The sequence below is a fragment of the Tamandua tetradactyla genome, chromosome 3 (genome assembly GCF_023851605.1).
Source record: "Tamandua tetradactyla isolate mTamTet1 chromosome 3, mTamTet1.pri, whole genome shotgun sequence".
In the NCBI taxonomy this organism is placed as follows: domain Eukaryota; kingdom Metazoa; phylum Chordata; class Mammalia; order Pilosa; family Myrmecophagidae; genus Tamandua; species Tamandua tetradactyla.
In genome coordinates this window covers 56017457-56033574 of record NC_135329.1, presented here as the reverse complement: position 1 = coordinate 56033574, position 16118 = coordinate 56017457, and the positions used below count along the sequence as shown (strand labels likewise).

The following is a 16118-nucleotide window of genomic DNA, read 5'->3' as shown; positions in this document are numbered from 1 at the left end:
GTTTTACTTCTTCCTTTCCAATTTTGATGCCTTGTATTTCTTTTTCTTGTCTAATTGCTCTGGCTAGAACCTCCAACACGATGTTGAATAATAGTGGTGATAGTGGACATCCTTGTCTTGTTCCTGATCTTAGGGGGAAAGTTTTCAATTTTTCCCCATTGAGGATGATATTAGCTGGGGGTTTTTCATATATTCCCTCTATCATTTTAAGGAAGTTCCCTTATATTCCTATCTTTTGAAGTGTTTTCAACAGGAAAGGATGTTGAATCTTGTCAAATGCCTTCTCTGCATCAATTGAGATGATCATGGGATTTTTCTGCTTTGATTTGTTGATATGGTGTATTACATTAATTGATTTTCTTATGTTGAACCATCCTTGCATACCTGGGATGAATCCTACTTGGTCATGATGTATAATTCTTTTAATATGTTGTTGGATATGATTTGCTAGAATTTTATTGAGGATTTTTGCATCTATATTCATTAGGGAGATTGGTCTGTAGTTTTCTTTTTTTGTAATATCTTTGCCTGGTTTTGGTATGAGGGTGATGTTGGCTTCATAGAATGAATTAGGTAGTTTTCCCTCCACTTCGATTTTTTTGAAGAGTTTGAGGAGAGTTGGTACTAATTCTTTCTGGAATGTTTGATAGAATTCAGATGTGAAGCCGTCTGGTCCTGGACTTTTCTTTTTAGGAAGCTTTTGAATGACTAATTCAATTTCTTTAGTTGTGATTGGTTTGTTGAGGTCATCTATGTCTTCTTGAGTCAAAGTTGGTTGTTCATGTCTTTCCAGGAACCCATCCATTTAATCTAAATTGTTGTATTTATTAGCACAAAGTTGTTCATAGTATCCTGTTATTACCTCCTTTATTTCTGTGAGGTCAGTAGTTATGTCTCCTCTTCCATTTCTGATCTTATTTATTTGCATCCTCTCTCTTCTTCTTTTTGTCAATCTTGCTAAGGGCCCATTAATCTTATTGATTTTCTCATAGAACCAACTTCTGGTCTTATTGATTTTCTCTATTGTTTTCATGTTTTCTATTTCATTTACTTCTGTTCTAATCTTTGTTATTTCTTTCCTTTTGCTTGCTTTGGGATTAGTTTGCTGTTCTTTCTCCAGTTCTTCCAAGTGGACAGTTAATTCCTGCATTTTTGCCTTTTCTTCTTTTCTGATATAGGCCTTTAGGGCAATAAGTTTCCCTCTTAGCACTGCCTTTGCTGCGTCCCATAAGTTTTGATATGTTGTGTTTTCATTTTCATTCGCCTCGAGGTATTTACTAATTTCTCTTGCAATTTCTTCTTTGACCCACTCGTTGTTTAAGAGTGTGTTGTTGAGCCTCCACGTATTTGTGAATTTTCTGGCACTCCGCCTATTATTGATTTCCAACTTCATTCCTTTATGATCCGAGAAAGTGTTGTGTATGATTTCAATCTTTTAAAATTTGTTAAGACTTGCTTTGTGACCCAGCATATGGTCTATCTTTGAGAATGATCCATGAGCACTTGAGAAAAAGGTGTATCCTGCTGTTGTGGGATGTAATGTCCTATAAATGTCTGTTAAGTCTACCTCATTTATAATAATATTCAGATTCTCTATTTCTTTATTGATCCTCTGTCTAGATGTTCTGTCCATTGATGAGAGTGGTGAATTGAAGTCTCCAACTATTATGGTATATGTGTCTATTTCCCTTTTCAGTGTTTGCAGTGTATTCCTCACGTATTTTGGGGCATTCTGGTTCAGTGCGTAAATATTTATGATTGTTATTTCTTCTTGTTTAATTGTTCCTTTTATTAGTATATAGTGTCCTTCTTTGTCTCTTTTAACTGTTTTACATTTGAAGTCTAATTTGTTGGATATTAGTATAGCTACTCCTGCTCTTTTCTCATTGTTATTTGCATGAAATATCTTTTCCCAACCTTTCACTTTCAACCTATGTTTATCTTTGGGTCTAAGATGTGTTTCCTGTAGACAGCATATGGAAGGATCCTGTTTTTTTTTAATCCATTCTGCCAGTCTATGTCTTTTGATTGGGGAATTCAGTCCATTAACATTTAGTGTTATTACTGTTTGGATAATATTTTCCTCTAACATTTTGTCTTTTGTATTATATATATCATATCTGACTTTCCTTCTTTCTACACTCTTCTCCATACCTCTCTCTTCTGTCTTTTCATATCTGCCTCTAGTGCTCCCTTTAGTATTTCTTGCAGAGCTGGTCTCTTGGTCACAAATTCTCTCAGTGACTTTTTGTCTGAGAATGTTTTAATTTCTCCCTCATTTTTGAAGGACAATTTTTCTGGGTATAGAATTCTTGATTGGCAGTTTTTCTCTTTTAGTAATTTAAATATATCATCCCACTCCCTTCTAGCTTCCATGGTTTCTGTTGAGAAATCTACACATAGTCTTATTGGGTTTCCCTTGTATGTGATGGATTGTTTTTCTCTTGCTGCTTTCAAGATCCTCTCTTTCTCTTTGACCTCTGACATTCTAACTAGCAAGTGTCTTGGAGAACGCCTATTTGGGTCTAATCTCTTTGGGGTGCGCTACACTTCTTGGATCTGTAATTTTAGGTTTTTCATAAGATTTGGAAAATTTCAGTGATAATTTCTTCCATTAGTTTTTCTCCTCCTTTTCTGTTCTCTTCTCCTTCTGGGACACCTACAACATGTATATTTGTGCAGTTCATATTGTCCTTGAGTTCCTTGACACCCTGTTCAAATTTTTCCATTCTTTTCCTGATAGTTTCTGTTTCTTTTTGGAATTCAGATGTTCCATCCTCCAGTTCACTAATTCTAGCTTCTGTCTCTTTAAATCTATCATTGTAGGTATCCATTGTTTTTTCCATCTTTTCTACTTTATCCTTCACTTCCATAGGTTCTGTGATTTGTTTTTTCAGTTTTTCTATTTCTTCTTTTTGTTCAGCCCATGTCTTCTTCATGTCCTCCCTCAATTTATCGATTTCATTTTTTGAAGAGGTTTTCCATTTCTGTTTGTATATTCAGCATTAGTTTTCTCAGCTCCTGTATCTCCTTTGAACTATTGGTTTGTTCCTTTGACTGGGCCATATTTTCAATTTTCTGAGCGTGATCCTTTATCTTCTGCTGGCGTCTAGGCATTTAGTCAGATTTCCCTGGGTGTTGGACCCAACAGGTTGAAAGATTTTTCTGTGAAATCTCTGGGTTCTGTTTTTCTTATCCTGCCCAGTAGGTGGCGCTTGTGGCACACGCTTGTCTGTGGGTCCCACCAGTAAAAGGTGCTGTGGGTCCTTTAACTTTGGAAAACTCACGCCATGGGGGAGGTTCGCCAGCCGAAGTGGCTTGGAAGAGTGCCAGCCGGCCCGGGGGTCCGAACGCGGGAGGGTCTCCGGCCGCTGCAGCCCGTGAGAGCGCCCGTCCGAATTTCCTAGTCAGCCCGGGGCGCCAAGTGTGGCAGGAGGGCGCCAGCCGCTGCGGCCTGGGAGAGTGCACCGTTCCCAGCCGGATCGGGGAGTCACGTGTTTGGAAGGGACCCCACCCCCACCCCAGTCACTGTTCTCCGCAGCCTGGGGATTTCCGATCCAATTCTCTCAGTTAGTCTGGGGGGCCGCGCGTGGTGGGGGCACCAGCCGCCGCGGCTTGAGGGGACCACCTGCCCAATTCTGCCAGCTGGCCCGGGAAGGTGGAAGGGAGGGACTCCGGCCGCTTGCCGCCCCGCCCGGGGAAGCCCGCGCCCCTTGGCGATCTCACCGGAGCGGGTTCTCTCAGCCAGTCAGCCGTTCCAGGATGGGGTACGCTGTCTTTTTGATCTCTGTCGTGGCTCTGGGAGCTGTTCTGTATCATTTCTACTCCCCTAGTAGCTGTTCTGGAGGAGGAACTAAGATCCGCGCGTCTTACTAAGCCGCCATCTTCTCTGGACCCAACAACATACTCTTAATGATTGAGTCAAAGAAGAAACGGGAAGGGAAATCAGTAAATACCTCATGAAAAATGAAAACATCAAAAATAATGGGATGCAGAAAAAGCAATAATGAGAGAAAAATTTACAGTGCTAAATACCTACATTAAAAAAAAGTAGAAAGAGGGCGGGCCACAGTGGCAAGTTTTTGCTTGCCATGCCAGAGATCCGGGTTCAATTCCCAGTACATGCCATGTAAAAAAAAAAAGAAGAAGAAAGAACTAAAATCAAGGCCCTACCTGCACACCTGACCTGGAGGAACTAGAAAAAGAACAATAAACTAATCTCAAAGCAAGCAAAAGGAAGAAAGTAACAAAGATTAGTGGAGAAATAAATGAAACAAAGACTAAAAGAAATAGAATTAACAAAACCAAAAGTTGGGTTATATGAAAAGATCAATAAAACTGACAAACCCTTAGCTAAACTGACAAAGAAAAAGTAGAGAAGATGCAAATAAATAAAATCAGTAATGAGAGGGGGGACATTACTACTGACCATACAGAAATAAAAACAATCATAAGAGGATAATATGAACAACTGTATGCCAACAAATAAGATAACTTAGATCAAATGGATAAATTCTTGGAAAAACACTAACAACCTCCACTGATTCTAGAAGAAATAGAAGACTGCAATAGACCAATTACCAATAGACCAAATTAAAAAATTTCCAACAAAGAAAAGCCCAGGACCAGATGATTTCACAGGTGAATTCTACCAATCATCCCAAGAATAATTCATACCAATTCTACTCAAACTCTTCCAAAAAACTAAGGAGTAAGGAACACTACCCAACTCATTCTATGATGCCAAAATCCTCAACAAAATACTTGCATATTGAATCCAACAGCATATCAAAAGAATTATACACCATGATCAAGTGGGTTTTATCCCAGATGTGCAAGGGGGGTTCAACATAAGAAAAAGCAATTAATGTAATATACCACATTAAAAAAATGAAGGGAAAAACACACATGATCATCTCAACTGACACAGACAGGCATTTGACAAAATTCAGCATCCCCCCCTTGATAAAAACACTAGGAACACTAGAAATAGAAGGAAACTTTCTCAACACTATAAAGGGCATATATGAAAAACTCACAACTTACTTCAGACTGAGTAGTGGAAGACTAAAAGTTTACCCTCTAAGATCTGGAACAAGACACGGATGCCTAAGACAAGGATGTCACCACTGTTATTCAACATTGTACTGGAAGTGCTTACCAAATTAATTAAGCAAGAAAAAGGAATAAAAGGCATCCAAATGGAAAAGGAAGAAGTAAAATTTTCCCTATTTGTAGATGACATGATCCCATATATAGAAAGTCCTGAAAAAATCTACAACAAAGCTATTAGATCTAATAAATTCATTATTCTACATCCTAATAATGAACAATCTGAGGAGGAAATCAAGAAAAAAAATCAATTTACAGTAGCCACTAAAAAAATCAAATATCTAGGAATAAATTTAACCAAGTTTATAAAGGACTTATACATAGAAAATCACAAAACATTGCTAAAAGAAACCAAAGACCTAAATAAATGAAAGGACAGTCCACATTCCTGGAATGGAATACTAAATATCATTACAATGTCAATTCTACCCAAACTGATATACAGATTGAACACAAACACAATTAAAATTGCAACAGCTTACTATGTAGAAATGGAAAAGCTAATTATCAAATTTACATGAAAGGGTTTCTTGAAAAAGAAGAACAAAGTTGAAGGAGTCACACTTCACCACTTTAAAGCATATTACAAAGCAACAGTGGCCAAAACAGCATGATACTAGCACAAGGATAGATATACTGATCAATGGAATTCAACTAAGAATTCAGAGTAGACCTTCACACCTATGGCCAACTGACTTTCAACAAGGCTTCCAAGTCCACTCAACTGGAAAAGAACAGTGTCTTCAACAAATTGTGCTGGGAGAACTGGGTATCCATATGCAAAAGAATGAAAGAGGAAAACCTATCAAAATATGTTAACTCAAAATGAATCAAAGACCTGAATATCAGAACCAGGACCATATCATTCCTAGAAGAAAATGTAGAAAAGCATCTTCAGGATTTTGTGTTAGGCAATGGTTTCTTAGACTTTACATCCAAAGCACAAGCAATGAAAAAAAAACTGGACAAACAGGACTTCCTCAAAATGAAAAACTTTTGCACACCAATGGATTGTGCAACAACAGTGAAAATAAAACCAGTCAAAAGGAGAAAATATTTGGAAATTACATACATGATAAGGGTTTAATATCCAGATATATAAATAAATCCTGCAGCTCAACAATGAAAAGATAAGCAACCCTATTTAAAAATGGGTAAAAGGATGACTTCTGGGAAGATGGACGAATAGAGTAGTTCAAGATCAGCCCCGATGGATGGATGCCTGGGACCAGGAAGCAAGCCAGGCCGCATTCCTTGAATGTGCTATCCTCACCAGTGCAGCCCTGTGATCAGTGACTCACCCCACACTCCACACACCCAAACCTGTCACCCGCTCCCATTCCCCGCACTCCAAGCACCCCTGCCCCACCAGTCTCCAGCACGCGTACCTGCCGCACAACCCCACTCCAAGTGCAGCCCAACCCACTTCTCCTGCACCCCTCCCAAGCCCTCCCTCCCCCTCCCTGTTCCCTGCAGGCTGCTAACAGTGCATAAAAGCTATAGGCATTAACCTCCATACCCACACTACCCATGCACCCCACCCGTAATGTTGCACAGCCTCCCCCTGCACCCCCTGAGGTATGTACAACAGTTTACGGCACTCCTGGTACTGTATATGCACACGAGCCCCAGTCACGTCCTTCAGCTCTGGGAACTTCATTTTACAACACTCCTAGACCCATGCACGAGCATGGGCCCCCAATCATGTCCTTTAGCTCTGGGAACTTCAGTTTATGGCACTCCTACACCTGCGCATGCACACAGGCTCCCAATCATATCCTTCAGCTCTGGGAACTTCAGTTTAGGCAGTCCTAGAATCCCGCATGTGCACGCCCTCAGCCACACTTCCCAGGCCTGAGAAAGTGCTGAACTGCGCTGCCGGATCACATCTGCCCCCAAACCATGAACGCATAACACCAACCCGCTGCACAGCTCTATGCATGCGCACAAAGAGCCCTGCACTCTAGACTAGTGCACACCAGTTATGCAACCCCAGACCAGTTGCGTACAGATACGTCCTAAGAATCCATTGCCTAACACAAAATCCTGTAGATGCTTTTCTACTTCTTCTAGGAATGTTATGGTCCTGATTCTTATATTCAGATCTTTGAGCCATTTGAGTTAATTTTTTGTATCACATATTTTGATAGGTTGTCCTCTTTCATTCTTTTGCATGGGGAAAAAAAAAGATTTTCCACACAAGCTGTAATCAAAAGACAGCAAGAATAGCTATACTAATATCAGACAAAACAGACTTTAAATATAGACATCTTAACAGACAAAGAAGGACACTACCTACTAATTAAAGGGTCAATTCACCAAGAAGATAAAACAATCATAAATGTTTATGCTCCCAATTAAGGAGCTGCAATGTACATGAGATAGACATCGGCAAAACTGAAGGGAGTGATTGATGTTTCAACAATAAAGCAGGAGACTTCAATACACCACTCTCCTCTATAGATAGAACGACCAGACAGAAGATCAACAAGGAAACAAAGAAGTTAAATAACTTGATAAATGAATTAGACCTAACAGACATATATAACACATATATAACACAATTCTTAAATAACCAGTGGGTCAAAAAAGAATTTGCTAGAGAAATCAGTAGCTATCTGGAGACAAATGAGAATGAGAATACAACTTATCAGAATTTATGGGATGCAGCAAAGGCCGTGCTGAGAGGGAAATTTATTGCTCTAAATGCCTATATTAAAAAACAAGAAACAGCAAAAAATCAAGGACTTAGGACACCTGGAAGAACTTGAGAAAGGACAGCAAACTTCCACAAAGCAAACAGAAGAGAAATAACAAAGATTAAAGCAGAGATAAATGAATGGGAAAACCTAATAGCAATACAAAGGATCAATATAACCAAAAGTTGGTTCTTTGAGAAAATAAATAAAGTTGATGGGCTACTAGAAAGACTCACAAAGAAAAAAAGAGGATGCAAATAAACAAAATTAGAAATGAAGAAATAAAAGAAATCATAAGAGGATACTATGACCAACTATATGCCAACAAACTAGACAACTTAGATGAATTGGACAAATTCCTGGAAATACACAAAGACGCTACACTTACTCTGGAAGAAATAGATCTCAACAAACCAATCACAAGTAAAGAGATTCAATCAGTCATCAAAAATCTTCCGACAGGGCAGTGCAATGGTGGCTCAACCAGGCAGAATTCTCAACTGCCAGCCGGAGACCTGGGTTCAATTCTCAGCACCTGCCCATGTAAAAAAAAAAAAAAAAAAAAAAAAAATCTTCCTGTAAAGAAAAGCCCAGGGCCAGATGGCTTCACAGGGGAATTTTAGCAAACATTACAAAAAGAACTAACACCAATCCTGCTCAAACTTTTCAAAAAAAACTGAGGAAAAAGGAACTCTACCTAACTCATTTTATGAAGCTAATATTTTAATACCCAAATTGGGTAAAGATGCTGTAAGAAAGGAAAACTATAGGCTAATCTCCCGAATGAACTCAGACGCAAAAATTCTCAACAAAATATTAGCAAATCAAATCCAACAACACATTAAAAGAATTATACACCACAACTAAGTGGGGTTTATACCAGGAATGAAAGGATGGTTCAACACAAGAAAATCAATTAATGTAATACAGCACATTAACAAATCGCAAGGGAAAAATTACATGATCATTTTGATTGAAGTTGAAAAAGCATTGGACAAAATTCAGCACCCTTTTCTGATAAAAACACTCCAAAAGATAGGAATCAAAGGTATCTATCTAAATATGATAAAGGGAATATATGAAAAATAGCCAGCATTGTACTCAATGGACAGAAACTGAAAGCTTTCCCCCTAAGATAAGAAACAAGACAAAGATGCCCACTGTCACCACTATTATTCAACACTGTGCTAGAAGTACTAGCTAGAGCAATCATGCAGGATAAAGAAATAAAAGGCATCCAAATTGGAAAGGAAGAAGTAAAACGCTCATTATTTACAGATGATATGATACTATACTTGAAAGTTTCTGAGAAATCTACAGCTAAAGTTACTTGAGCTAATAAACAAATTCAGCAAGGTGGCAGAAGATAAAATTAATGTGCAAAAATCAGTAACATTTCTATATACAAGCAATGACCTAGGTGAGGAGTCAGTTAAGGAAAAAATTCCATTCAAAATAGCAACTAAAAGAATCAAATACTTAGGAATGAACTTAACTAGGGATGTAAAGGACTTGTACTCAGAAAACAACATAACATTGCTAAAATAAATCAAAGGAGATCTAAATAGATGGAAAGACATTCCCTACTCATGGATAGGAAGGCTAAATATAGTTCAGATGTCATTCTCCCCAAACTGATCTACAGATTCAACACAGTACGAATCAAAATTCCAACAACCTCCCTTGAAGACTTGGAAAAACTAATTACTAAATTCATCTAGAAGGGAAAGAGACCCCCAAATAGCTAAAAGCATCCTAAAAAACAAGAATGAAGTGGGAGGATTAACACTCCCTGACTTTAAAATCTATTATAAAGCCACAGTGGTTAAAACAGCATGGCACTGGCACAAAGATAAAAGCACTGACCAATGGAATCGAACTGAGAGTGCAGAAACAGACCACCAAATCTATGGTCAACTGATTTTTGACAAGGTGCCCAAATCCTCTGAACTGGGACAAAAGAGTTTTCAATAATTGGGTATGGAAGAACTGGATATCAAAAGCCAAAAGAATGAAAGAGGATCCCTATCTTACACTCTACACAAAATTAACTCAAAGTGGATCAAACACCTAAATATAAGAACTAGCACCATAAAGCTTCTAGAAGAAAATGTAGGGAAACAACTTCAAGACCTAGTAATAGGAAGCAGCTTCCTACACTTTACACCAAAAGCATAAGAAATGAAAGAAAAATAGATAAATGGGAGCTCCTCAAAATCAAATGCATCTACACCTCAAAAGATTGTCAAAAGGTGAAGAGGCAGCCAACTCAATGGGAGAAAATATTTGGAAATCACATATCGGACAAAGGTTTTATTTCCTGTATATACAAGTAAATCATACAACTCAACAATTTATAACACAATGGGCTAAAGATATGAGTAGGCATTTTTCTCAAGAGCAAATACAGATGGCTCAAAAGCACATGAAGACATGCTCATTTTCATTGGCTTATAAGGGAAATGCAGATCAAGATTACAATGAGATATCATCTCACACCTATAAGAGTGGCTGCTATTAAACAAACAGGAAACTATAAATGTTGGAAAGGATGTGGAGGAACTAGGATACCTATGCACTGCTGGTGGGAATGTATAATGGTGCAGCCACTATGGAAGACTGTTTGGTGGCACTTAGGAAACTGAATATCAAGTTGCCCTATGACGCAGCAATTAGCATTACTTGGTATATACCCAGAGGAGCTAAAAGCAATGACACAAACAGATATATGCACACTGATCTTCACAGTAGCATTATTCACAATCGCCAAAAGATGGAAGCAAACCAAATGCCCATACACAGACAAGTGCATCAACAAAATGTGGTATATATATACGATGGAATATTATGCAGCAGTAAGATGAAATGATGTCCTGAAGCATCATGACTAGATGGATGAGGTTTGAAGACAAAATGCTGAGTGAAATAAGCCAGACACAAAAAGATAGCTACTGTATGATTCCACTTTTATGACCAGCATAAAGGTATAATCAGAGGCTGATAATACAGAATACAGGGGACTTAGAGATACATAGAAGCTACAGATGGGTGAAACGTTAGCTAATGAGGTTGAACTCCAATGTTAGCGAATAGATAGGAGTGAAGGTGGTTCTCTAATGGGTCTATAAGTAATATTATCACACTGAACATGAACAAGATCGAAAGGGGTTGTATAGACCTACAGGGCCCACTGATTAACACCAGAAATATGAATTAGTTCTCACAAGAACTACTTCAAAGATATGATTCTTGTACAAAGACTGTTCAAGTCCAGGGTACAGGGGGGAAAATGCCATTGTTTGTTATAAGCTCCATCTCTCTACCCAAACACCCCTAAAGAAAGGAATGGAAAGATCAAAGGTGGTGGTGGAGTTATACAGAGAAGAGAAGATTTATTTATTTATTTATTTAGCTACCCCTTGAATAGTTTTTTTTTTAAATACCAAAAAACACCAAACGCAAACATTCCTATTTTGATCATTCTGTTCTACATATACAATCAGTAATCCACAATATCATCACATAGTTGCATATTCATCATCACGATCATTTCTTGGAACATTTACATCTATTCAGAAAAAGAAATAAAAAGACAACAGAAAAAAAAATTGTACATACCATGCCCCTTACCCCTCCCTTTCATTGATCACAAGCATTTCAAACTAAATTTATTTTAACATTTGTTTCCCCTATTACTTATTTTTATTCCATATGTTCTACTTGTCTGTTGACAAGGTAGATAAAAGGAGTATCAGACACAAGGTTTTCACAATCACACAGTCACACTGTATGAAAGCTATATCATTATACAATTGTCTTTCAGAAACATGGCTACTGGAACACAGCTCTACATTCTCAGGCAGTTCCCTCCAGCCTCTCCATTACATCTTGAATAACAAAGTGATATCTACTTAATGCATAAGAATAACCTCCAGGATAACTTCTCGACTCTGTTTGGAATCTCTCAGCCATTGACACTTTGTCTCATTTCACTCTTCTCCCTTTTGGTTGAGAAGCTTTTCTCAATCCCTTGATGCTGAATCTCAGCTCATTCTAGGGTTTTTCTCAATCCCTTGATGCTGCGTCTCAGCTCACTCTAGAATTTCTGTCCCACGTTGCCAGGAAGGTCCACACCCCTGGGATTCATGTCCCACGTTGACAGGCGGAAGGTGGTGAGTTTGCTGGAGAGAGAGGTCACATATGAGCCACAAAAGAGGCTCTCTTGGGTTGACTCTTAGGCCTAAATTTTAAGTAGACTTGACCTATCCTTTGTGGGGTTAAGTTTCATATGAACAAACCCCAAGACTGGGGGCTCAGCCTATAGCTTTGGTTGTCCACACTGCTTGTGAGAATATCAAGAATTCAACTTGGGGAAGGTGAATTTTCCCCCATTCTCACGATTCCCCAGAGGGGACTTTGCAAATACATTTTTATTCACTGTTCAAATCACTCTGGCATTTATCGGGGCATCACTCTGGACAAACCAACAAAATCTCATGTCTTACTCAAGGTTCCATGTACTTATGTTGTTCAATTAAGCTATCTGCATAAGCTATATTAGGAAATGCACTAGTCAAAATATAAATTTTGTACCAAATAAACATTTTTTGCTTTAGTCTCACACATAGGTTGAAAATTTAAAATATTAATTACCATCTATTTTCAGTACCCTGCAGTAATGACATTCCTTTGTTCTTCCTCATGCAAAAACATTTTTTAAATTTGTACATTTAGTCACTATCATTATACACTCTAGGAATTCCTAGATTATACCATCTCAGTCTTTATCATCTACAGAAGATAGGATTCAACAGACAAATATAAATGCTGAATCATTAAACTGATACTTCTTCTGGTCTCCAGTATTTTAGAGCAGCTAGAAATAAAAAGCTAAAATTGTGGAAATGTAACCCATGTCAAACTCTGAAATATGTTCTACAACTAATTGTGGTGCTGTGATTTGAAATTTATAGCATTTTTGTACATATATTATTTTTCACAAGAAAAAAAGCCAATTGTGATGATAAAAAAGTATTTAAGCCCTCTAGCCTCCTATATCGTGGAGCATCCAGAAGGAAAAATATGAGAGGATCGTATGGTTGCCCATGACAAACTCTGGGATCTGTCCTACAACTACTTGTTGAAGAGTGCTTTGAAAACTATTGCTTTGTATATATGTTATTCTATACAATAAAAATGTTAAAAATAAAAAAAAGAAGATTGAAGCGGGTTGTATAGATCTACGTGTCCCACTGACTAACACTAAAAATAAGAATTAGTTTTTGCAAGAATTACTCCAAAGATATGATTCGTGTACACAGAGTGTTTAAGTCCAGGGTACAGGGGGAAGACTGATAGTGCATGCTATGGGCTACGTTCAAAAGGAAAACATCAGCACTACCACAGCAACAGCAGAGGTAAATAATGGAGGGAGGGACAAGAGTTAAGGGGAGATTTAGCTTTCTTATTTGGCGAAGATGTATTTATTGGTTTTCTTTCTCTTGGGAACAATGAAATTATCTAAAATTGAGAATGCTGAAGGACTGTGGACTTTGGGCACTACACATGATGCCCAACGAATGCAGGTGGCCAAAGGATGCACTGACTGAGAAGTAGATTGGCAAACGATAGTGTATACTTAGGAACGAAGGTTGTGCTGCTATAAAAAGGAACAAACTCGTGTGGAATGCAATGATATGAATGAACACATGGGACATTTGGAGAGGCAAAATAAGCCAGAAACAAAAGAACAATGGCATGGCCACCTTTAGAAAATGCTTATAAGAAAACAGGGGCCCAGATTGTAAGCTTTTAGAGCCGACACATTACGTCCAGAGTGGTGATTATTATTTTCTGGATTTCAAGAGGCTGTTATATATATATATATATATATATATATATATATATATATATATATATATATAAAACCCTGATATTTAGAGATAAGAACAAAGCCAATCAGGTTGGGGCTAAAGTAATTCAGAACACAGGGGTAAGGAAGACAAGTGTCCATACTTTAGAACTACACATACTCTTTGTGACCAAAGGAAGAAAGGTTTATTTGGTCTGGAACTGAAATTTTCTATAGCACATAATCTAACTCAACCTATTTGCATAACTCATTTGAACCACTAAAACACAGGTTGCTCAGAATAAGAAAGAGGTCCTTTAATCCTGTACAGATTATTGTAATGCCTGGATACATCTTAGAGTATATTAAGCAGATAATCAAAAAGTATTGGCAAAGTCCCTTGAGGATTGGGAGAAAGAGTATGGAACTATTAAATCTTATCATCAGGGAATCCCCTGATACTATGTCAAACTTTAGGGCCACCAAAATCAATAGGCCATGCCTTTAATCCTGAGGCTTACTTTTGTGACACTTATGTAGATAGCGGAGAAGCTTAGATTACCTATAGGCATGTCTAAGAGTTACTTTGGAGGACCTCTTTTGCTGTTCAGATGTGGTCTCACTTTCTAAGCCCAACTCTGCAAGTGAAATCATTGCCATGCCTCTACAAGGGACATGACATCCAGGGGTGAAAGTCTCCCTGGAGACGTGGGAGTGACACCCACCCTGGGACCATGGAATCAACAATTCCATCCTGACCAAAGGGGGAAAACAAGTGTAACTAATAAAGTATCAGTGGCAGAGAGAGTTCAAATACAGTTGAGAGGCTACTCTAGAGGTTGCTTTTATGCAAGCTTTAGTTAGACCTTGCACCTATAATAACCTGCCACCCCTAAAGACAGGGATGGAAAGATCAAAGGTGATGGTGAAGCTATACAGTGAAGATAGGATTTAACAAATGAATATGAATACTGAATCATTAAATCGATATCTCTTTTAGTTTCCAGTATCTTAGAGCAGCAAGAAGTAAAAACTTTAAACTGTGGAATTGTAACCCATGTCAAACTCTGAAATATGTTCTATAACTAATTGTGATGCTGTGCTTTGAAATTTATTGTTTTGTATAAATACAATTTTTCACAAAAAAAGATTTAAAAAAGCGATTGTGATGATAAAAAAAATTTAAGCCTTCTAGTCTGCTATATTCTGGAGCAGTTAGAAAGAAAAATCTGAGACGATCATATGGTAGCCCATGACAAAACTCTGGGATCTATCCTGTAACCATTTTTTAAAGAGTGCTTTGAAAATGATGGCTTTTTTTTTTATTTCTTTGCTTTGTATATATGTTATACTATACAATTAAAAAGTTAAAAAAAAATCTCCTTCATAACTGCCCTTCAGAGGGAAGGGTCATAGAAGTCTTGCATCAGCAATTAAATGTTTCCACTGAAAGGGGTACACATCACTTTCATTCACAGTCCATTGGCCAGAAACTTGTCATGTGGCACCACTAAACCAAAAGGGAGGAGAAGAGAACTGGTTATCACCGAGTACTACTAACTGCCACACAAATCTAAACCTCGTTCATGAGCTCCAGACCTGTGCAAACAAATGCCCTCTCAACATCTTCACCAAATGTTCCACTGTCACCTCAAATTACTGTGTCCAAAATTAAGTCTATTTATTCTCAATCCTTCCCCCTCTTTTGTGATCACTGAAAGCAATATGTACCCCAGAAAGCTATGTTCTTAAAGATAATCCATTCTCATGTGTGGACCCATTGTAAGTAGGATCTTTTGGTGAGTAGGATATATACATATTTTAATTTTTTTTGTTTGTTTTTTAGTTTGTAAAGTAGGATCTTAACTTAAGCTGTCATCCAGGGTGGGTCTTAATCCTCTTACTGGAGTCCTTTATAAGAGAATGTAATTCAGACAAAAAGAGAGAAAGTCATGGAAACAAGAAGCTGAAACCAAGAAACTGGGAAGAGAAATGAAACTAGCAGGCACGACCATGAGCCTTGTCATGTGACAGCGGAATCTAGTATCGCAGACAGCTAGTCTTCAGGAAGAAAGCATTACCTTTATGATGCCTTGATTTGGACATTTTCAGTTTCAAAACTATAAGCTTATAAGCTAATTAATTTCCATAGTAAAAAAATGGGTAAAAGATCTGAATAGACATTTTTAAAGAGAATATTCAAACAGCTGAAAAGCACATGAAAAGATACTCAACATCACTATCAGGGAAATATAAATCAAAATCACAGCGAGATATCATTCCATACCTACTAGAATGGCTACTCTTAAAAACAAAACAAACAAACAAACAAAAAACACAAAACTACAAGTGCTGCAGAGAATGCCAAGAACTAGGAACACTCCTTCATTGCTGGTGGCAATGTAAATGGTGCAGCTGCTCTGGAAGACAGTTTGTTGGTGCCTCAGGAAGCTAAA

The 16118-nt window shown here is 37.9% G+C and overlaps 1 protein-coding gene across 4 annotated transcripts in view; it reads right to left on the bottom strand.

Annotated features, from left to right (window-relative positions):
* TAF1B (TATA-box binding protein associated factor, RNA polymerase I subunit B) overlaps positions 1–16118 on the bottom strand; it is a 109751-nt gene that overhangs the window by 87558 nt on the left and 6075 nt on the right. Inside the window, exon 2 of one of the 4 annotated variants that reach the window (XM_077153154.1) lies at positions 11907–11992. The exons of 2 other annotated variants lie outside the window; for them this stretch is intronic. The gene's annotated coding sequence lies outside the window, so the exon portion shown is untranslated. Of the gene's footprint in view, positions 1–11906; positions 11993–16118 lie in introns of those variants that run through there. One more of the 4 variants, XM_077153156.1, reaches the window with a different exon arrangement.